General features: G+C 42.0%; 1 pseudogene; it reads right to left on the bottom strand.

Annotated features, from left to right (window-relative positions):
• Nucleotides 1-22179, bottom strand: part of LOC128598686 (E3 ubiquitin-protein ligase TRIM52-like) — a 31345-nt pseudogene extending 9166 nt beyond the window's left edge.
• Nucleotides 22180-22495: the final 316 nt, after the last annotated feature.

The following is a 22495-nucleotide window of genomic DNA, read 5'->3' as shown; positions in this document are numbered from 1 at the left end:
CTAAAATCTTGTGGAAGAAGGCACACACCTGCTCTCAGGCCCAGACAATAAACCTCTGGACTACTTGGTTGGAAAGATACGTGGCATAAGGATAAGATGCATTGGTTGCATGCCTAGAAACACTGTCTGCATTGTAACTGCTTTATAGCGTCTTGGGAAGAAAACAAGACAAAGAAACAGATCATTCTATAATTCAGTAGCTATGATGGGTAAACAGAACCATTCTGAGAACACGCTGTCCCAGTTATAAGATGAAGTATTAATCATATTTTGAGCATTAATTGTGTTTTGGCTCTGCACCTGTGTGCTTAGAATGCTGGTTGTCACCTGGACATGCGTTGTATCTGTCACTGTGCTTCTTCCTTTTTTCAACCTCACACAACTGATTTATGTTGACCCTCAAAAGAGAAAATGAGTACTTGAACGTCAGGGCATGTGACTTGTGTTCCAGGACGCGCTGTAGCTTCCAGAGCACTGAGTCGGCAGTCTCCCGGCTTAGCCCTCACACTCCTGACAGCTGTTTGTTTCTTTCAGTGTAATTTCAGAGAAAAATATCCAGAAGGGATTTTATGTCCTAGATCTATCAGAGAATGTATTTTAGATATTCTTTAGTTTTATAGCACAAAAATCTTAACACTCAATAATCACATCGTAAAAGGGTTACAATTTCAGTTATCATTGGTCTTAAATCAGGCAACGAGGTGTTAAAGCATGCAATTAACACTTTGTAGAGATTAAACGAGATGTTACATGGGTATGGTAGGGAAGGGATTTTTTTTCCACTACTATTTTAAGACAGAGAATAATAGAATTTGAAGGAACCTTTCAAGTCTGTTTGGTTCAGGCTCCTGTTTTCTGCATTTATAATAGAAGCTTAGTCATTGACTTCTGGCAGATGAGTAGGGCTGCTCCAAGCCAGGGAAGCCTCAGGGTGGTTCAGTGATGCATAAAGGACCCCAGATTAAAAGGCCTGAGCCCATCAGGCTCACACTGGGGCAATAGGACAAATTGGGCAAAATCAATCCCCCAAAAAGAAGATGGCAGAAGTTTGGCCTCCAGAACCCAGTGGCTCCAGCAGGCAGAAGACAGCACAGTTTTTTATCCATTCACCTATGGAGAGACATCGTGGTTGTTTGCAAGTTTTGGCAATTTCGACGGAAGCTGCTATGTGTATAAACACTTGTGTATAGGCTTTGGTGTGGGCACACATTTTCAGTTCATTTGGGTAAATATCAGGGAGCATACTCACTATGATTTGGTGCTGTTAGTGTTTTGAATTTTGGCCATTTCTGTAAATGTGTAACGGTATCTCGTTGTTGTTTTAATTTGTAATTTCCTTCTTACAATTTTCCTTATTTGCTGTCTGCATATCTTCTTAGGTGAGAAATATGTTTAGGCCTTTTGCCCATTTTTAAAATTAGGTTTTTCTTTTCGTTTATTGTTGAGTTTTAAGAGTTCTTTGTATCTTTTGAATAACAGTCCCTTATTAGATACGTCTTTTGCAAATGTTTTCTCCCAGGCTGTGGCTTGTTTCTCATTCTCTTGACAGTGTCTGTCACAGAGAAGTTTTTAATTTTAATGAAGTAAGGATTATTAATTCTTTCATGAATCATGCCTTTGGTGGTGTGTCTAAAATGTCATTGTCATACCCAAGGTCCCCTAGTTTTTTTTTTCTATTTTAACTTCTAGGAATTTTATAGTTTTGAATTTAACACTTAGGTCCATCGTCCATTTTGAGTTAATTTTTGTGAAGGATGTAAGGTTTGTGCCAAGATTCAATATTTTTTGCATGTGGATGTCCAGTTGTTCAGCTCCATGCATTGAAAAGATGGTTCTCATTTATAAAACCAGTGTATGGTGCCCCATGATCGCATTAATGTACACAGCTATGAATTAACATTAATAAAAAAATAATAGGGGATTGGTGGGATTACAAGGGATTACAGCGGTGCATCTTACAAGGGTATATGTGAAACTTCGTAAACGGTCTGTGAAGCTAGTGAATGATGCCCCATGATCATATCAATGTACACAGCTATGATTTAATAAAAAAAAAAAGAAAGAAAAGATGGTTCTCCTCCATCGTATTATCTTTACTCCTTTGTCAAAGATCAGTTGACTGTCTGTGGGTCTGTTTCTGGGCTCTCTATTCTATTCCACTGATATATAAATGGATCAATCAAGACAAACTCCACTATTTGATTACTGTAGCTTTAGAGTAAGTTTGAAATTGGGTAATATGCCTGGTGGGATGGTTCACACCTATAATCCCAGCACTCTGGGAGGCGGAGGCAGGTGGAGTGACTGAGTTCACGAGTTCAAGACCAGCATGGGCAAGAGCAAGACTCTATCTCTACTAAAAATAGAAAAACTAGCAGGGTGGGGTGGTGGGCACCTGTAGTCCCATCTGCTTGGGAGGCTGAGGCAAGAGGATCACTTGAGCCCAGAAGTTTGAGGTTGCTGTGAGCTGTGACATCACAGCACTCTACCCAGGATGACAAAGTGAGATTCTAGCTAAGAAAGAAAGAAAGAAAGAAAGAAAGAAAGAAAGAAAGAAAGAAAGAAAGAAAGAAAGAAAGAAAGAAAGAAAGAAAGAGAAAGAAAGAAAGAGAAAAGAAATTGAGTAATGCCAGTCCTCCACTTAGTTTTTCTCTTTCCATATTGTGTTGGCTATTCTGGGTCTTTTGCTTGTTCACATGAACTTTAGAATTAGTTTGTCAATATTCACAAAATAACTTTCTGGGATTTTATGGGATTACATTGAATCTATATGTCAAGTTGGGAAGATTTACATCTTGACAATACTGAGTCTTCCTTTTTATAAACATAGAATATCTATCCATTTATTTAGTTCTTTGATTTCTTTCATCAGAGTTCTGTAGTTTTTTCCAAAAAAAAACTTGAAATATTAGACCTTGAAATATTAATGGCTAAATATTTCATTGTGGGGTGCTAATGTAATGGTATTGTGTTTATAATTTTAAATGCCAGTTGTCAATTGCTAGTGTGTAGGAAAGTAATTGACTTTTGTATATTATCCTTGTTTCCTTCATGACTAGACTCAAAAATCTTGAACAAAGTATTAGCAAATCACATATAGCAAACATAAAAAGGATAATACATCACCACCAAGAGGAGTTATCACACGAAGGTTTAAACATTAGCAAATCAATGTAATTAACCTTATCCTTATAACACATTTCCTTACCATGTCTTTGGATTCAGTCCAGGGTAACGCTTGCCTCCTAACATAAGTCATTATACAGTTTCTTCTCTCTCTTATGTATTTGGTGGAATTCATCACTGAAACCATGTGGGTCTACAGTTTTATTTTTTGAATGTTTTAAACTATGAATTTAATTTCTTTCGTAGATATGGAAAGAGCAGAGGATATTAACAAATGGAAGAACATACCATGCTCATGGCTGGGAAGAATCAGCATTGCTAAAATGTCTATACTTCCCAAAGCAATCTACCGATTCAACGCCATCCCTATTAAAATACCAACATCGTACTTTCAAGACTTGGAAAAAAGAATTCTGTGTTTTGTATGGAACCAGAAAAAAACCCATATAGCTGAGGCAGTTCTTAGTAATAAAAATAAAGCTGGGGGCATCAGCATACCAGATTTTAGTGTGTACTACAAAGCCATAGTGGTCAAGACGGCATGGTACTGGCACAAAAATAGAGACATAGACATTTGGAATCGAATAGAAAACCAGGAAATGAAACTTACAACTTATAACCACCTAATCTTTGATAAACCAAACAAGAACATACACTGGGGGAAAGGCTCCCTATTCAATAAATAGTGTTGGGAGAACTGGATATCCACATGTAAAAGACTGAAACTGGACCCACACCTTTCCCCACTCACAAAAATTGATTCAAGGTGGATAAAGGCCTTAAATTTAAGGCATGAAATGATAAAAATCCTCAAAGAAAGCATAGGAAAAATACTGGAAGATATCAGCCTGGGGAAAGACTTCATGAAGAAGACTGCCATGGCAATTGCAATAACAACCAAAATAAACAAATGGGACTTAATTAAACTGAAAAGCTTCTGTATAGCTAAGGAGAGGACAACCAAAGCAAATAGATAACCTACACAATGGGAAAGGATATTTGCATATTTTGAATCAGACAAAAGCTTGGTAACTAGGATCTATAGAGAACTCAAATTACTCCACATTAAAAAAGCCTAAAATCCCATATATCAATGGGGAAGAGAGATAAACAGAACCTTCTGTCAAGAAGACAGATGAGTGGCTAGCAAACTTATGAAAAAATGCTCATCTTCCTTAATTATTAGAGAAATGCAAATCAAAACCACCCTGAGATACCATTTAACCCCAGTGAGAATGGGCAATATCACAAAGTCTCAAAACTGGTGATGCTGGTGTGGGTGTGGAGAGAAGGGAACACTTTTACACTGCTGGTGGGACTGCAAACTAATACAACCTTTTTGGAAGGAAGTATGGAGAAACCTCAAAGAACTCAAGCTAGACCTCCCGTTTGATCCTGCAATCCCATTATTGGGCATCTATCCAGAAGGAAAAAAAAACTTTTTATCATAAGGACACTTGTACTAGACCATTTTTTGCAGCTCAATTTACAATCCACCAAAATGTGGAAACAGCCTAAATGCCCACCAACCAAGGAATGGATTAACGAGCTGTGGTATATGTATATCATAGAATACTATTCAGCCATTAAAAGGAGACGTTACAGCATTTGTATTAACCTGGATGGAAATAGAACACATTATTCTTAGTAAAGCATCACAAGAGGGCAGTGCCTGTGGCTCAATGAGTAGGGCGCCAGCTCCATATACCAAGGGTGGTGGGTTCAAACCCAGCCCCAGCCAAACTGCAACAAAAAAATAGCTGGGTGTTGTGGCAAGCACCTGTAGCCCCAGCTACTTGGGAGGCCGAGGCAAGAAAATTGCCTAAGTCCAAGAGCTGGAGGTTGCTGTGAGCTGTGACACCACAGCACTCTACCAAGGCCAATAAATAGAGACTCTGTCTCTTAAAAAAAAAAAAAAGAAAGAAAGAAAATCACAAGAATGGAGAAGCATAAAACCTATGTATTCAATCTTGATGACAATTAATGACACTGTGGGGTTGGGGAAAGGGGAGAGCAGAGAGAGGGAAGGAGGGAGGGGGTGAGGTCTCAGTGTATGACACATCTTGTACCCTCAATGAATCCCCAACAATAAAGTTTTCAGAAAAGAAAAAAGAAGAAGAAGATCTTGGGCAGTAAATAAAATGAATACCCTTGAGTGACCTCCTTGCCCTGAGAATGTTTTCTTTCTCTTTTTTCTTATAATTCTTCAATTAATCTAGATAGAATTCAACGTCAAAGGTGAGAGTTGAGCTGATGATGGGGTCAGGAGCTGACCTCAATCAAAAGTTGAGAAAACAGCATGGGTGAATGATAACGTCCTGGGTTTAAAATTTACTTGCAAAGCCTCCGCTGAGTTTATGAGTATGTCCCTTGGATAATTGCTGGGCGCTGCATACACTGCTTTTGTTTCTACGTGGGGTCTGGCATACCACAGTGATGTGGCTGCATTTGTTTTTAATCTGAGGTTCATTTTTAGATGCTAAGGCACAAAATGGAATTCAGGAAGTGTGAATTTATTTGAACCAAGCTGAAAAAAGCTTTTCTCAACTTCTGCAAAATGAAGCTTCAGAATTCACAACAGTTTTAATTATAACACAGTAAATAAATACAATAAGTGGCTCTTTGCTGTGAGGTTGAAATCTCTTATCTATTTTTATCTCCAAGCGACTAACAGACCAGAGGGGAAAGTTACTACATGATGAACGGGTTATTGAATCTCTGAGCATCAACCACTTCTATGTCAGTGCATGGCATTGTATACTAAAGAAAATCATTTATCCAAAGAAACAAATTGAGTAAAACATTTTTTAAAGATTTTTTAGAAGACATTTTCTTCCTGTGGACAACGAAAGACTGAGCCCATTAGAAACACGGCTCTGAAATAACTTTAAACTGTAATTCTGCTCTTGAATTTCAGGAAAAGCATCTCTGTTCTTGTCTCACCTTCCCATGGTCTCCAGGTCCTTGGAGCTCAGGCCATGAAAATGGAGAGCATCCTAGTTAAGCCACAACCCAGACCTCAGGGAAGGTAGGGATCCTTGAAAAGAGCACCCCGGAAGTACTTGGCTGAGGCCCCGTGTGCTGCAGGGCAAGGGAGGGCTTGGAGCACTGCTGCCTGCCGGGGGGCCCCTGGCCTCACCTCTTTGCTCTTCTCCAAGAAGATTCTATCAGAATTGTTTTGTGCCTGTGATGACAATTTGGGCTGACTTCTTCCTTTCTATTTGGGGACTTCGTGATAGAACACACTCTCCTGTACCAGTGTAAAGGAGGGGGAAGTGGGCAAAATAGGGTGCAAAGAGAGGGAAACTCACATTAATATTTTCACTCACTTAGTTTTCAAAGCAACGTACACTATGGATGAGGAAACAGAACTATCAGGCCCAGCGAGGTGGCTCACGCCTGTAACCCCAGCACTCAGGGAGGCTCAGCTGGGTGGATTGCCTGAGCTTAGGAGACCAGCCTGAGCAAAAGCAAGACCCCTTCTCTACTAAAAATAGAAAAACTAGCCAGGTGTTGTGGCAAGTGCCTGTAGTCCCAACTACTCAGGAGGCTCAGGCAAGAGGATCACTTGAGCCCAAGAGTTTGAGGTTACTGTGAGCTATGACACCAGGGCACTCTGCCCAGGGGTGACAGAGAAAGAGCCTGTCTCAAAACAAAACAACAAAAAAAAAGGAAATGAGAATTCTCAAGGTGAAGAGAGACTTGCTGAAGGCTATATGTTGGTGACTGGCCAAAGCCGATTTGAATCCACCTGTGTTCAACTTAAAGCTTCACTGCTGATGGGACTGCAAACTAATACAACTAATACATTCCTCCACGATGACATCTAAGTCAAAGGTCTGATCTTTACAGTCTCTACCAAAAATGTCAACAAGGAGTTCACCTATCTTGACTGGGAAACTAATTTGAATGAGTATGCAAGAAGTTTTATATAATCCTAGTCTCATTTTGAGCCCTTGACTCATGTATTACCATAAACAATTATGAAATCACTTAGAGATGTTTCAGAACCGAACCGGGTATTTCTTCACTGTGTCTTCTTTAAAAAAACAAAAGAATGTTGATTTGGTAAAATACATACCAAATCTCTGTTGCCATCTTAACCGTATTTTAGTGTACAGTTTAGTGGTGGTAAATATATTCCCATTACTGGGTAGCCAAGCCCTTGCAGAACTTTTTCATCTTGCAAAACTGAAACTCCGGAACTATTAAACAAGCAGCCCCCATCATCCTCTCTCCTCGGCCCCTGGCAACCACATTTCTACTTTCTGTCTCTGAATTGGAGACCTCATGTGGGTGGAATCATACAGTATTTGTCTTTTCAAGTCAGCATATTTCACTTTGCATAATGTCCTCAAGGTGTGCCCATGTTGTAGCATGTGTCAGAACGTCCATCCTTTTTAATGCTAAATAATACTCCATTTTATGTATGTACCACATTTGTTTTATTCATCTGTTGATAGGCACTTGGGTTGCTCCCACCTCTTGGCTGTTGTGACTATTAGCCACAAATGTGAGGGTACAAATATCTCTGTGAACTCTACTTGCAATTCTTTGGATATACTCAGAAGTGAAACTGCCGTATCCTATGGTAATTCTATATTTAATTTTTTGAGAAATTACCATACTGTTTTCTATAACTGCTATGTCATTTTATAGTCTCACCAACAGGGCACAAGGATTCCAGTTTTTCTGCATTCTTACCAACAGTTATGACTTTCTGTTTTTTGATAGCAGCCATCCTAATGGGGGTGAGGTGGTATCTCATGGTGATTTTGAGTTGTATTTCTCTATCCATCAGTAATATTGAGCATCTTCGCCTTGCTTTTTGGTCATATACAGTGGAACCTCTGTAAGTTGACCACCCAAGGGACTGTAACAAACTGGATGACGTATGCAGGTGGTCAATATAAAGAATTAGGCTTACTCTACTGATCTGTACATGTGGTATGTGTCTAGTCTAGGAAAATCGGGTCAATGTAAGGAGGTGGTCAACTTAGAAAGGTGGTCAACTATGGAGGTTCTCATATATGTGTGTGTGTGTATTCTTTGGATATGTCTTTGCCCATTTCTAAATCGGCTGTTTTGTTGTTGCCATTGTTGAGCTGTAGGTGTTCTTTATACCTTCTGGATATTAACCCCTTTCAGGTACATGATTTGCAGATATTATCTCCCATTCTGTAGGTTGCCTTTCACTCTGTTGATTTTGTTTTTGACGCATAAAAGTTTTTACTTTTGAAATATTTCAGTTTACCTATTTTCACTTTCATTGGCTGCACTTTTGATGTCACACCCAAGAAATCATTGCGCCAAAATTCAATATCATGAAGCTTTCCCCCTATGCTTTCTTCCAAGAATTTTATAGTTTTCGCTCTTAGATCTGGTCTTTGGTCTATTTCGTGTTAATTGTTGCGTATCTTGTAAGGTAAGAGTCCGGTTCATTCTTTTGCATGTGTTTATTGAGTTTTTCTAACACCATTTTTTGAAAAGACTATTCTTTCCCCCTTGAACAGTTTTGACACTCTTGTGGAGGGTTTTTTCCTGGGCTCCCTGTTCTGTTCCATTAGTCTACATGTCTTTATGTCTTACACTGTTTTGATTACTGTAGGTTTGTAATAAGTTTTGAAATTAGGATGTGTGAGAATTCTAACTCTGTTATTCATTTTCAAGACTGCTTTAGCTATTTGGGGTCCTTTAAGATTCCTTATAAATTTAGAATATATGTATTTTTAATTTCTGCAAAAATTCCCTTGCGATTTTGCCCTACATTAAGTCTGTAGATTGATTTGGGTAGTATGGACATGTTATTTATTTATTTATTTATTTATTTTGGTTATTGCAGTTTGGCCAGGGCTGGGTTCAAGCCTGCCACCCACAGTATATAGGGCCAGTACCCTACTCACTGAGCCACAGGTACCGCCCCTATTATGGGCATGTAAATAATATTGAATCTTCCAATTCATGAATGTGGGCTGTATTTCCTCTTATTAGTGTCATCTTTAATTTTTTTCAGGAACAGTTTGTAGTTTACAGAGGACAAGTCTTTTGTCTTTTGGTTAATTCCTAAGTATTCTTTTTTTTTTTTTCTAAGTATTCTTTTTGATTCATTATAAATGGAATGGTTTTTTTAAATTCCTTTTCTGATTGTTCGCTTTAGTGTATGGGAATATGAATGATTTTTGCACTTCAATTTTGTATCCACAACTTTGGAAAATTCATTTATTAGTTCTCAGGATTTGTAGAATTTTCAGGAGTTTCTACATGTAAGATCATATTGTCTGTGAAGAGAGATAATTTTGCTTCTTCCTTTCCTACTTGAATGCCTTTACTTTATGGTGCATTTTTAATGAAAGAATAGCCATCAACCATTATTATGCATTATAAAATATAAAGCAGTAGGAATTTCGCACCCAGTCAAACCAGAGTTGGGTCCTCTTGCTCTATCGCCCCCACTTGTGTCAAAGCCGTCTCCTCTACGAGGCTCCCACCTCACCTCCGAGCACCCACAGCATCAGTGGGTGGAGCAGACCAGGAACACCTCCCGGGAAGAAGCACTGTCTTCCACCAAGGCATCTACAAATAACACTGGGGGGTGTTCCCCTAACAGTCTTCACTTAATCTAAAGAGTTATCAATTTATCAAACTTTAGTGCTGGGCTCGGGGTTTTAGAGACCATCTAAAACTATTGTTTGTCATCTATTTCTGGATGATCTGGAGACTTCCCTCTGTTCACACATTTTGGACCTGAGGCTTGCCTGTCTTGTGGGTTCCCTAGAACGTGGCTTTTGGATCTGGGAGCCAGCCAGTTCTGTTCTCTTTCCAGGCCAGGGTCCCAGATCTCATTCTAGATGAGAATCTGTGACCACATCTCCCCTTTAACCTCATAGGGAGGTGCTGACGCCTGTTCTAGTTGAGGGCTGTGTGGTAGATATAACTATGTGAAGTTACTATTTTTGTTGGCTGCTTTTGTCCTGCAAAAATGATGATATCATATTTCAACTTAAAACCTTCATCTACTTAGACCCTCCCTGAAAGCACTTTGATAAGCAGTATTTGTTTTATCCACATTTCCTCATCATTCACATGCATTGCTCAGTGACACGCGCGCGTGCACACACACACACACAACTTCGATTTCACCTTCTCAGTGCTGAGGACTAAAGTCTCTCCCAGTTTCCCACAGAGCCCTGTCCTCTTTGTCAAAAGTGTCCTTCTCTGGATCTCTACCTGTTATTTTTCTCTGAGGGTACAATGACAAGAATAACATGAGATATTGTTCTTGTTAAGGAATGAATGGCCATTTTTTCTGTAACTAAAAGATGTATTAGCTTTACATATCATTCCTTCTTAGTTATGCAAAATCACGCAAAGAAAGAATGCAACATGCCCTCTAGAAGTTAACCTGTTTGGAGTTGGAAAAATGCCGAATCCTTTTTATACTATCTTAGATGTCTTTAGATTTATAGCGATAAATCCATTTCGTCTTTATAATTAACTTACACAAACGGTTTGCCACAAAGACCAGGCCTATGTGCACGATGCAAGAATGTGGATTCCCGTTTTTCTCCCTGGCCAGTGCTGGCCCAACTCACAGAGGCCTGAAGACTCCGAGGGTCCTGCCTTAGCAGCTGGTCCATGGGTGGGGATCGTTGTTATGTATTGGGTTCCATCTCATTACCAGAGAGGGGTTTGGAGTAGATTATAGGGATAAATACATAAAACAAAATGAAATAAGCAAAAAGAAAAAAAAAAGAGTATAAAAGCCGGGCATTGTGGCAGGTGCCTGTGGTCCCAGCTACTCGGGAGGCTGAAGCAAGGGAATCGCCTAAGCCCAGGAGTTGGAGGTTGCTGTGAGCTGTGATGCCACAGCACTCTACCAAGGGTGACACATTGAAACTCTGTCTCTACAAAAAAAAAACAAGTATAGAAGAGAAGAATTAAGGATGAAGTCATTTTTTTTCTTCTTGCCTATTCATATTTTGAACTTTCTGTCTTACTGATTTGTGGGAGTTCCATGCATAGCCTAGATCTGTGCTGATCAGTACGTTAGCCTTTAGTCCGCTGTGGCTACTAAAATTAAAATTAACTAAATTAAATAGAATTAAAAAGTGAAGCTTCTCAGTCACCCTGGTCACATTTCAAGGGCTCGGTAGCCACAAGTGACCAGGGGTCCCCACAGCTGGCATACCATTTCCCTCATCACAGCCAATCCTCTCGGATGCCGTTGTCCTGTGTATTAGGCCCTTGCCAATCTTATTTGTTCTTAAATATCTTCTTCCAGAATATTCTTTCCTGCTAGCTTTGACTAAGATGACTTCACTGAACAGAAGCATTTAGTCTACGTATGGCCCTAGCCATCATGTTTTACCCTTGTCATGTGTACAATGGGGGTCTTGGTTAAAAACACCTCCTCCCTGAGGTCTCAAAAACATTTCCCCTCACCTTTTTGTATCTGCTCTGTGGTTTTGCTTTTTGTATTTAGTTATCAAGTCCGATAGGACTTTGCTTTTTTTGCACAGTGCGAGGTCGGGATCCAGCTGTGTGCTCTCCATCTCAGGAGTGCATCTGTCTGTCTGTCATTGCTAACACACCTGTCTTGAAGGTCTGGTAGGACACTGCTCCCCTGGGTCCGCCCCAAGGCCCCAAGGGGCAGTTTGGGGCTCTCTTTCAGGCCGCGTCCATCTCTTTGGGTTTCCTCTGCCAGGACTCGATTGCCTTATTGCTGCAGCTTTGTGTTCTGACTTTGTGTGGGCAGAGTCCCCTACTCCCCCTCACTCTTCTTTTGTCAAATTGTCATAGCCCTTCCTGGACCTTGCTTGTCTAGATGCATTTTAAAATCTGTGTATTCAGGGTGGTGCCTGTGGCTCAAAGGAGTAGGGCGCTGGCCCCATATGCCAGAGATGGTGGGTTCAAACCCAGCCCCAGCCAAAAACTGCAAAAAAAAAAAAAAAAAAAAAAAATCTGTGTATTCAAGGTCTTCAAAATGCATGTGGAAAATTAGCAATCACTCACCGATGAAATACTCTCCTGTCCTTTGATTTAAAAACGGTATGTACAAATGTGGAACAAGCTGGGTGATCCACTTTTCAACCTAGCAATGAAGCTCCAAGTGTCAACCGTGATGTAAAACCCATTCCATGGCATTTCAATGAGCGTGGGGCATTAGTAAATGCTCATTCCCAAAGCACTTTTCCTTTGGAGGCTGTGTGTTGCCATGGGAACGGTTACTTTTAGTTTGTACTTTTTATAGATTAAAGTGTTACACCCTGGAGTCTATTCATGTAAATGCATAAATCTTAAGGCAGTATGGTACTTCATTTAATATAGATATTTAATGGGACAGAGTCAGACTTAACCAACCAGAAATGGAAAAATTTCAGCATTTATCTTTGATATAGACATGCATGGGTACCAAAAATAGAAAATTTTCATTAGTTTTTTTTTTTTTTTTTTTTTTTGCAAAATGTAAGTTAACCTTTTGGGATCCATTTAATCAATATTTGGTAAGCTGTGGCTGAAATACACATGTCTGGCAGATTTGCACACATCACTTTGTTTGCTACCCTGGAAAAAATCCCCAGTAATTGTGAGAGTTCAAGAGACTTGGAGAATCAGGTCTCTCCTGTGAGAGAAGTGAGTGGATCCCTGGGTGGAAGGGAGCGTCTGGGCCTGGGTTTGGATATTAGCTTTGACCTTATTAACTGTGTGGCCTTGAACTTCAGTTTCCTCAACAGCAAAATGGAGATCATTACATCTACTTTACACAGCAATGGTGAAGATTAGGTGTATCTGCAGCAAGTGGTATCTGTGATTTAAAAAAAATGACTAGGTAATGATGTGAAGTCAGTGTCGAAGGCAGAGGAGGGGGTGGGCTGTATCAAGTGCACAGTGCTGAGGAAAGCTGGCAGGGAGCAGGCCCGGCAGACATGAGGCCTTGGAGATGGTGTTGTGGGGAGGGCACGGCCTCCAAGCAAGGACGGGAGAAGGACACAGGGCAGAGGCAGCTGGTCAGTGGGGCCCCCACAGGAGGGCCATGTGGCTGGGGGATGAAGAGCAGTCAGAAAAGGACAGAGGGTAGTGACGGGAAACCCTGGGGACAGGCTGAGAGCTCTGGGCTGTGCACAGAGAGTGGCGTGGTGACAGGTGTCTCAGAAGGAAGATCTGGCAGACTAAGAGGCACTCGGAGACACGCCTGGGAGCCAGAAGCACGCTGGCTGAACCCAGGAAGGGATGTGGGCAGGAAGAGGAAGTTGTGAATGGCAGAGTCTCAACAAAGAGGAAGACACAGGAGTGAGCTGTGCTGGGAACACAAGGAGTGGGATGGAGCTAAAACTTGTTCTCTTCTGATAAACAACTGTTTTAAGCAGCAAAGGTGATAGTAACAATATGGTCCCCTTGGTAGCCATAGGGGATTGTTTCTAAGACTCCCCACAGATACCACAATCCCCGAATGCCCAAGTCCCTCATATACGATGGTGTTGTATTTGTACATAAGCTGTGCCTGTCCTTCTGTGTACTTAAAACAACCTCTAGATTGCTTGCAACACCTAACACAATGCAAATGCTATGGAAACAGTTGTTGTACTATATCGTTTATGGAATAATGACAAAGAACAAAGTGTACAAGTTCAGTACAAAACAACCACTGTTTATTTTAAAAAAGTAGTTTCCATCTGTGGTTGGTTGAATCCATGAATGCAGAAGCCATAGATACTGAGGGCTAACTGTGTGTGGTTTGGATAATGACATTTATTATTTTTTATTTAATTTTTTCAAAATAACATTTATGAATATCATCTCATTTGATCCCACAAAAGCTTTGGGAGAAAAAAGAAGTAAATGCCCCATCTTTATTTAAAATAGGAAGAAACCATGTGTTGGAAATTGATAACTGCAATAAAAGCCAAGTGACTTTTAGATCTTATTCAGTCTCAAAAAAAAATGTTCACTTGGCTCATTTCGATTATGTGGTTTAACTTCATTGGTCACAGTCAGTTTCATCAGCCATTTATCTCAGAAGAGAAAGGAATCTGCCAAAAGGCTACAGTTTATGTACACCATGGAATACTACTCAGCCACAGAAAAGATGGAGACTTCACATCCTTTGTATTAACCTGGATGGAAGTGGAAGACATTATGCTTAGTAAAGCATCACAAGAATGGAAGAGTAAGAATCCTATGTACTCAATTCTGATATGAGGACAATTAAGGTCCTAGTACATCGTGGGGGTTGGGGGATGGGGAGAGCTGAGATAGGGAAGGGGAAAGGGGGTGGAGGTTCCAGGGGTGTGGTACACCTTTTGGGGGCAGGATACACACACAAAAGGGTCCTTATCTAACAAAAGCAATCAATGTAACCTGGTTCTGTGTACCCTCAATGAATCCCCAATTTAAAAAAAAAGATCATCATCTGGAAGGATCTCCTAGAGTTGTTCTTTTTTTTTTTTTTTAGACAAGGTCTCACCCTGTCACCCTGGGTAGAGTGCCATGGCATCATCATAGCTCCCAGCAACCTCAAATTCTTGGTCTCAAGTGATCCTCCTATCTCAGTTTTTCTATTTTCAGTAGAGATGGGGTCTTGCTCCTACTCAGACTGTTCTCAAACTTCTGAGCTCAAGGGATCCACCCACCTCAGCCCCTCGGAGTGCTAAGATGATAGGTGTGAGCCACTCGCCTGGCCCCTTAAGGCCTTAAGTACAGACCTGATGGTCCAGCCTTTGTGCAGTGGAATTGGCAATGGAATTTGGCATCCACATCCTGCACATGGTCAAAATAGGATGTTCCCCAATCTATGTCTCCAGAGTACTCTCTTTCTCCAGTTCTCTTGTGGTTCAGATGCCGTGGGCTGTGGTTCTGGCTGCTGCACCATTACCTCACACACCCCGTAACTACAGCTCTGTGTCCTGAATGACAACCTCCATCCTGCTGTCTCATTTTTGTCTGTGATGATTCTATTTCCCAGTCCCCTCGTGTGTCAGCAGGTTCCCTGGTCCAGGTTCTCACATGGTTCCCCAGCTCCTGATATTTATGCCTTTCACTAGCCCCCTCTCCTTTTAAGTATGGACTGAACTCAGTGGCTTGATTTTAGTGAATCAAAGATAGCAAGGGTGATGGAATGTCACTTTTGAGACTAGGTTATAAAAGACGGTGACTTCCATCCTTTTCATGCACGGTCTTTTCAGACTCTTCTCAGATGCTGGTAAAGCAAGTTGGAGAGATTCACATGACAAGAAACCAATGGTGCCCAGAGCTGACTGCCAGTGAAGGATCAATGCCCTTAGCGTCACTTCTCAAAAGGAATGCAATCCTGCCATCACCCACGTGAGTGAGCTCAGAAATAGACTCCACTCCTGTCAAACCTTCAGATGAGACCACCGCCCTGTTTGACACCTGGACTGTGGCTTTGTGAGAAGCCCTGAACTGGAAACGGTGAGATAACAAATGTGTTTTTAAAAGCCACTTTGGTCTGATTTGTTATGCAGCAATAGATAACTAATACATCCAATTTTCAACACTTTGATCCTGTCAATTACCATAAGGCACCTAATTCTCCCACCCTTTTCAAAGCCCCTAAATTTATGATTTTCTGTAATTTGAGAGAAGGTAATGGGCTGTATGGAGGAAGCAGTATCTCAGTCTATGCCTCCAGGCATCCTTTCCCCTACTGGACAACTGCTTCTCCAGTCTAATTCTGCTCCAGCGTCAACACTTCCTCTGCTCCCATGCTTAGCTTGTGTTCAGACTGTATTCGTCTATGTCCCTGGCCTGGATTTCTACTCCAGAGCTGATTGCTGCATTTCTTACCTGATCTGGCCAGCAGATTTTTTATCGTCACAGCCCTCAATGGTTGGTTTGCAGAGTTCCCAACCCTGCACAGGGGCACACAAATCAAGACAGCCCCAGCAGCCCTGCAGGATGTTCTGATTCTCTCCCCCAGAAATATAAAGCGAGATCCTGAGTGCCCAAGTCAGGGCCCTGACTGGCTCTTCCTATCTGCCCTGGTCCAGGGATCCCTGACTGCTCTTCCCGTTCTTTCCATTTCCAGCTCCACTACCTCCAGAAGGCATGAACAGTCTTTCAAAGGCATTTGCCTGGTCCTGAACTTGCTCTTCCTGTCTGTCCAGGGGGTGTGAGAAGGGACTTGCAGACATGCCAGCTCTTCAGGGGCAAATGTGAATGCACCGGCTCCAAGCAGAGTTGGCAACAGGCACCACCACTCAGTGGCACAGTGGTGACTCATGAGAGCAGCGGGGAGTGGGACATGGTGGCAGAGAATTAGTTCCCAGGCTCTCCTTAGCAATTATGAAGCAGGCCATGGACTTGGTGCTAGGAAAAGAGAGTACAAGTTCCTTTTCCTGGCTTCCAAGGGTTTCCACGGACGAATGCCAACCTGCTTGCCCAATTGGTTCCTCACTGTGAGCCCTCTGCCCCTGCCACTGCTTTCTAGTCCAAAATTCTTTACTTTAGAAAGTATTTATGAAATTCATGACCCTCATAGATATTACATACAGCAAAAAGAATCTGGACACAAAAGAGTAAATGCTATGTGTTTCATTTAGATGACATTTTAGAATAGACAAAAATCATCTAAAATGAAAAAAAAAAAAGATTACACTAGCTGTCTCTGGCTGGTTACCTGGAAAGGGACTTGAAGGAACTCTCTAGAGTGATGGAAGTGCTCTCTAGCATGATAGGGGTATGTGTGTTTGCTACAATTACACAGTCAAGTTTTGTTATGTTGTCCTTATGGCATTTTGATCTGTGTAAACTTAACCTCAATAAAACTGTAAAAAGACTGATGGTTGAGTGAGGGTCAGGGGAGTGGATGGGACTTCAGAAGAAGCAGGAATGGCAGGATGTTGATAATGTGGAAGCCGGGTATTTGGTACACAGGGGATCATTAGACATTCCATTTACTTTGTATGTGTTTTAAAATTTTCCACAGTAAAAAGTTGAAAACTTTTTTCTTTTTTTGAGACAGAGCCTCAAGCTTTCACCCTGGGTTGAGGCTGTGCAAGCTTTCACCCTGGGTTGAGGCTGTGGCATCACAGATTACAGCAACCTCTAACTCCTGGGCTTAAGCGATTCTCTTGTCTCCACCTCCCAAGTAGCTGGGACTACAGGCGCCTGCCACAACGCCTGGCTATTTTTTTTTTTTATTGTAGCTGTCATTGTTGTTTGGCGGCCCAGGCTGGATTCGAACCTGCCAGCTCAGGTGTATGTGGCTGGTGCCTTAGCGGCTTGAGCCACAGACGCCAGGCATTGAAAACATTTTTATTCAACGTATATTTAATGCTGGCCCCTGTGCTACATGGCACAGCACAGTAGTCAAAGTTAATACAGAGAGAAGTTTGTTAAAAGTGGGATTTTTACTTACAAACATTAAGTGCATCCAAAAGAGGAAAACATGGAATAAGTGGACAGAAAGGCTAGGCTTTTTATATCTTAAATTTGTGTAATGATGCTCCTGTTTCTGATTATAATTTACCCTGGTGTGCATGGTTAGACAGAGCTCTTGTGATATTGTCATCAGATCCCCCAGAGGTTACTCTGAGGCATCTTGCTTCTTCTCACCTCTAAAGCTTTGTTTTTCTTTTTCCTTGAGTGCCTGCTCTATCTCATCCTCAAAACCACTCTTGCTTTAGTAGCACTCATCAGGGCAGGGCCCCTTCACAGACATTGTCGTGTCATGAGAAGAATGTCAGCAGAACTAAACGCTGTGCTGAGGCTGTGGCTGACTTACATTCTGGCTCAAGCTTGATTCTTAGACTAGCACTGAGACCGTGGTTTCTCAGATTCGCTGGGAAGCGCCCCTACCATCCACATTGAATTCCTCGCCCAGGCATCAGTGTGCTTTTTTTTCTGTGTTATCCTTATTATTCATGAACTTCGTTTGCTAATTCATATACCTTTATATGTAGATGTTTAGATATCTACATAAAGTTAAATAGTAAACTAATAGGTTTCGGCGTGTTTTGGAGTTCCTGATGCAATTCCAATACAGAGCCAGGGCAAAAGCCAAGGGTCTGTGAGTTGCTGCAGTCTCTTCCTTGCCAGAAAGTCCTCTCTGTGCCAGCTCACAAAGAGCTTTCTTTTGCCCAATGCCCTCAGTGTCGCTGACTGCCAGTCTGCCGTCTAGTCTGCGGGGCCTTGCTCTGTTTAAACAGTCCGTGCTTGGTTTCTTCTATGACGCTGCGTGGATAAGTGTTCTTGAGGCTGAGGGTCATCTTTTTTTTTTTTTTTTGCAGTTTTGGCCAGGGGCTGGGTTTGAACCCACCACCTCCGGCATATGGGGCCGGCGCCCTACTCCTTTGAGCCACAGGCGCCGCCCGATCTTTTCACTTTTTTACATTCCCCTCAACACTTTGCACTATGCTGCTCAATAGACATGCTTCAGAATTTTTATTTAGACAACAATGAAATATTTCCTTATTATATTGACTATATTCTTCAAGTGGAATACGTGTGTGTGTGTCAAGAATTTCTTTTCAAGTACTGAGCTAAACGATTAATTGTTACTGGGATGTGTTCTTTCATTAAGGAAATACAAAAAGATGTATAAACGTAAACATAGCGTTTTAGCTATTTAATTTGGAGATTACCCAGTTCAGTGTGCTTCCTATTTAGCAGATTCTTATTGATATTATTTTTGATCTCTAACCTGATACAAATTATTCAGATGCTTGGTTGATTAAAGGAGAAACTTTTTTTTTTTTTCTAATGGAGTCACAGAGAGCTGAGCTGACTCAGGCCTTGGAAAAACACCATTCTCACCAGTTGACCACAAGTACATATATTATAAACCAAAATCAAAATGACCTTCACAGTTGGCTCGGTGCCTTTGGCTCAGCAGTTAGGGTGCCTACCACTTAATGGGAGCTGGCGGGTTTGAACCCAGCCCAGGCCTGCCAAACAACACTGACACCTACAACAACAAAAAAAATACCCGGGTGTTGTGGTGGGCTCCTGTAGTCCTGGCTACTTGGGAGGCTGAGGCAAGAGAATCACTTAAGCCCAAGAGTTTGAGGTTGCTGTGAGCTGTGATGCCACAGCACTCTACCCAGGGTGACAGCTTGAGACTCTGTCTCAAAAAAAAAAAGACCTTCACACACAAATAGTATGGAATTTTTTTTTGACTGAAAAATGGCAAAATTTAGCAGCACCGAGTGAAGTTAGCTTCTAATAGAGCTCTCTGGAGTGAAACCATTATGTTTTCCTGGGTGACTGAGCCCAGTACTAATGTCCATCAGAGCAGCTGCCAGGAACTGCCATGCTTTGATTAAACAGGGTATTAACCACAGGCTGGCTGCTTGAACCACACTGATAAAGACAAAATTCACCCTGTCTACCAAAAACACTCTTCCCATGCAAAACTTAGTAATGAAAATAAACAAAAGCTTTAACTGTCAAGTATATGTATCATGAAGAATGGCAGAGTTTTGTTTTTTATTCATGCCATTTTGCTTTTCTTTAATTGCTTAATTAGCTTTGAAAACTATTGTGTGCATTCCTTTATAATATTGTTTAGCTTGAAGGTAATTGTGAAAGAAAGTGGAAAATTAATATCACTTCTTGACAGCCCCCATTTTATTTAACCTGAAGAACGTTACTTAAAAGATTTTGTAATTTGTCAAAGGTTGCCATCCTTCCATTTGAGAGTGAGTTAGCAAATTAACAGAAAGAGTAGATAGTGTTAATGGAAATGGTGAGACTGTATTAAGAGTGACTTATTCCCTGTGGAAAATAATTACTGCTGATGCCAAGTTTGAACAATGTGGAATTTAGAAGTTACTTCATGGTACCATCGTAGTGATTTATCTCCAGGCTTGCATTAAGTGAGGATTATGTTTTTTTTTTTGTACTTTATAGTTTATAAAATACAATATGATCATTAACATACATGATCTCTTCAATCCTAACAATCCTAGGGAAAAAGTGAAGTTCAAATGTTAGGCCTGGTGGGCCTAGGATAAGGCAGAAAGGTGTCAGGCGTAGGCTGTAATAGAAAAATATCAGGTAACTCCTGGCAAATTTCCAGACTGAAAGCTTTCAAAAAAAAAAAAAAAAAGAAGAAAGAAAGAAAATAAGAAAGAAGTCTAGTCCACTCCCAAGATAGATGGGAAAGTACTAATTGATTTCTTGCTTCTAGTTTATTCCCAATTTCTTACTTGGCTAATTCCCTGGGAAACAGACCGGGAGGTACCAACTGTTCCTGGACTGACCTTTAAACAATACCAGGTGGGGAAAGTACTGAAACTAAGATATATGGGGGGAAATTACTGAAACTAAGATGGATGGGGGAAAATATTAAAACAAAGATGTATGGCTAACTAACCGCAAAATTCTGCTTCTGTATAATGCTTGCTTGTTACCTTACCCGGATGCACCTGGACAGCCTGGGAGCCAACCAGGATGCAGACCAAGCCTTAGAAACCTGACTCCTTAAGCATTCGGCTGCTCTCAGAAACCCCTTATTGGGACACCCAGGCAGTTGCCAGCCGGCTCTTGAATAAAGAGACTCCCTTACAAATTCGGCTTGTCTGTGTGGTCTCTGGGGAACTCCTGGAATTAACACAAAGAGATTGAGACCTGTCCCAAATTAGACAGTAAGTGACAGAGGCAAGTCATCTGATCTAAATCCTTCACCCCTTCTACTGTGGTAAAATATCAGGAAAGGAAAGTGATCAGGACTGCGATGTATTCTGTTTCATCAAAAATATTTATCCTCTGCATTTCCCTAGAGGGAAAATGGACCCTACTGAAGGTGGGAAAGCAACCTCCGATTTGGAGGGAGGGGCAGGGCATGGCCCCTTGATACTATTAGTCCAGAATTCATACCTGGCAATTCTGTCTACCAATACCAGCCATCTGTTTGATACTGCTTGTGCTCTGAGATTCCAGACACCTGTTATCTACAAGTGGCTTTCCATTCCCATCCGTAACCGTCCCAGAGATTTGGCCAACTCAAGACTCACATTAGAGGGAAATTAAGTACCTATCCCCCTTGTATTTCAGTAGATTGACAACATTAATAATGGTCTGCTTCCAGTGACTCTCACAGGTCTGCTCAGCTTCCCCTGAGGAAGCCAATCTGTCTTCCCTCTCTTCACCTCTCTCCCCCTTCAAATAAAGTTCAACTAGCAAGTACCTGAGAGGGTGGGAAAGAGATTCCTTGTCACCTCTCCACTTCCTTCAACTCTCCCATATTTCTTCCTTATTCCTCTCACCTTGTACTCCTGCACCACTTCCTCCAAAGGCACCATGCTGTGCTGTTTGTGGCTCCTGAATTCTCGGCACACCACACAGATGGCCTCTTTGTCCACCTCGCAAAAGAGGTTCAGGGCTTCCTGGTGTTTGGGACAGATGCCCTGATCAGTCCTCTCCACACCCCCCATAAGGAGTGGGGCACATCTGGCGAATCCCTGTTGGCCAGCTGCAGGTTGGGACCAACTCTGCCCTAATGTTAAGCTCTTTCGGCACTGGGGGCAAATGAACTGCCCTGGAGGGGGTGAGTGGGTGTCAGGGTACACCTCTTCATCCTCTTCCTCATTGTAAGCTTCCAATTCCTTCTCATCTTCTGGGTAGACATCGGTTCTCAGGTCAAGTCTCAAGCCTCCTATGTAATAGTCCCGATCTTCCTGGTCCCACACATAATCCACATTGTTCCAATTACTTACACCACTGTCACCAACCCAGAGCTCATCATCCTCTGGATCCTGGAACAGCTCCTTGTCTGCATTCCCCCATACAATACCTCTGAAATGGAGTTGTCCCATCCACCGATGGCCCCCACAGTTCCCTCATCCTCCTCCCATTCATCATCTTCGTCCAGGTCTTCCTCATTTTCCTTACCCCACAGCTGAGTCACACACCCTCCGCAGAAGTTGTGGACACAGATCCTTGAAGTAATGCAGGTAGATGGCGCACACCGCTTCCTCCTGAAGTGTCTGCTTGCGTAGTGGCACAGCTAGCTATCTTAACTTGCTGCTGGCCGGTGTAGATAGTCAGCTCAAAGGTGAGGAAAGGGAATGCGCCTGCAGGCTTGCCTCCAAATTACGCTGGTGACCCAAGGCTGTCCATGACCTGGCGCTTCCTCTTCAGGCCCCCAAAGAAGCCTTCCTCCGCTCTCTCTGGACGCCATTGCCCCAGATCCAGTCTCACAGCTGTCTTCTGAGGTCGGCAGGAACAGAACTGGGCTGCGGTGCTAATTCCCGTGGAGGTTCAGCAAGCAGGCCCCGACCCTGTCTGGCTTCTCGCTACCCTCAGGGCTTGCCCCAGCCGGCAGTGTCCCCCTCAGGGGCTGCTGCTCGGTCCCCGTGGGAGACGACCGAGAGTGACGTAGAGGACTGTGGTTTACTTTAACCTGAAT

The sequence above is a fragment of the Nycticebus coucang genome, chromosome 2 (genome assembly GCF_027406575.1).
Source record: "Nycticebus coucang isolate mNycCou1 chromosome 2, mNycCou1.pri, whole genome shotgun sequence".
Taxonomy (NCBI): Eukaryota; Metazoa; Chordata; class Mammalia; order Primates; family Lorisidae; genus Nycticebus; species Nycticebus coucang.
The sequence above is the reverse complement of the archived record's forward strand: the minus strand, read 5'-3'. Positions and strand labels throughout refer to the sequence as shown.